Raw genomic sequence first — 1,472 nt, 5'->3', positions numbered from 1 at the left:
AACTCAGAGAGCTAGAGCGTTCAGAGACCCTCAGCCCTTAAAGCCACACCAGAGACCTACTTTGTGCCTCATCTCCACCCTCTCAGGCAGGGAAACTCCCCGCAGAGGAGAACTTGCAGGAGTCAGCCCTGGCGGCAAGCACCTGTACCCGCTGAGTGACCTCACTGCTCTTACATTTTATCTTTGTTATCTCTTTATTTTTGTTTTAAAGCTTTTATTACATTTACTTAGTTAATGTGTGTGTGTGCCTCACATGGAGTTTAGAGGATAACCTGTGAGAGTGAGTATTCTCCTTCCACCATGCGGGTCCCAGAACGATAAGGAGTCAGCCTTGGTGGTACAGGCCCTTATGTGCTAAGCCATCTCTTTGGCTGCTTTTTTTTTTTTTTTTTTTTTTTTTTTTTTTTTTTTTTTTTTTTTTTGAGGCAGAGTATCGTACAGATTGGCATTGAACTTTCTGTGCATTGGATGAAGATGACCTTGAACTTCTGATCCTCTTGACTCCACTTCTGAGTGCTGGGATTCCTGGCATGTGCCATCACACTACAGTGGCTTATGCTGTGCTGGGAATTGAACTCAGGGCTCTGAGTTAAGCTGGGCAAGCGCTCCATCAACTCAGCCACATCACAACCCTTACTTTATAACTTGGTGCTCTAAAAAGTTTGTTTAGATTCATCTTGTGTATCACTGTTTTGCCTGTATGTATAGTTGTACACTGTAGAAATGCTTGATACCTTTGGAGGTCTGAAGAAGGCATCTGCACTCCTGGAACTGGAGTTATGGATGGTTGTGAGCCATTCTATGTGTGCAGGAAGCCAAACCCGGGTCCTCTGGAAGAGCAGCCAAACATCCTTAACGGAGGAGCTTCTCTAGTCCCCACTCCCAGCTTTACTGTCCTTATGTCCTTTGTGGTGCTGGGGATGGGACATAGAATCTTGCACCTGCTCGGCCAGGGCTGTGGCACTGAGCCCCATCCCTTTCCCTACTAGCTGGGCAAACCTGGGCAAACTGTTTAATCCCTGTGCCTTAGTTTCCTCACCTATAAAATGGACATAACAGCACCTGGCTCATGAGATTGTCATGAGGACTAAAACTGGGCTGGGCACACAGTCTGAGCACAACACATGGGTCTGTGTGATCCTTCTGTTTACAGCAAATGTAAGGGATTTTATAGTTCTGAGCTCTGCCCTTCGGAGGTCACACATAGAAGTGATAGAGTATCTGGTCATGCAGGCTTGTGTTTGCACTGGGTCAAATGCCGCGCACAGGGACTCAGTTGGGTTCAAGCCTGATGCTGGAAATGCCTGTGGCTGCACAGGAAAAGTTTCTCAGGCCAATGGGAGAAGGAAGGCAAGCTACTGTATTTTGGATTGAGAGAGGCTCAGAGAAGACAACCAGAGTGAAGGAGAAGTGGAGTTTAGGGATGAGGACGAACTAGAGTTTCACCATGACACAAGAGCATGATTGGAGAT

Source organism: Grammomys surdaster, unplaced genomic scaffold (genome assembly GCF_004785775.1).
Source record: "Grammomys surdaster isolate TR1022 unplaced genomic scaffold, NIH_TR_1.0 205, whole genome shotgun sequence".
Classification (NCBI taxonomy): domain Eukaryota; kingdom Metazoa; phylum Chordata; class Mammalia; order Rodentia; family Muridae; genus Grammomys; species Grammomys surdaster.
This window is presented reverse-complemented; position numbering follows the sequence as displayed.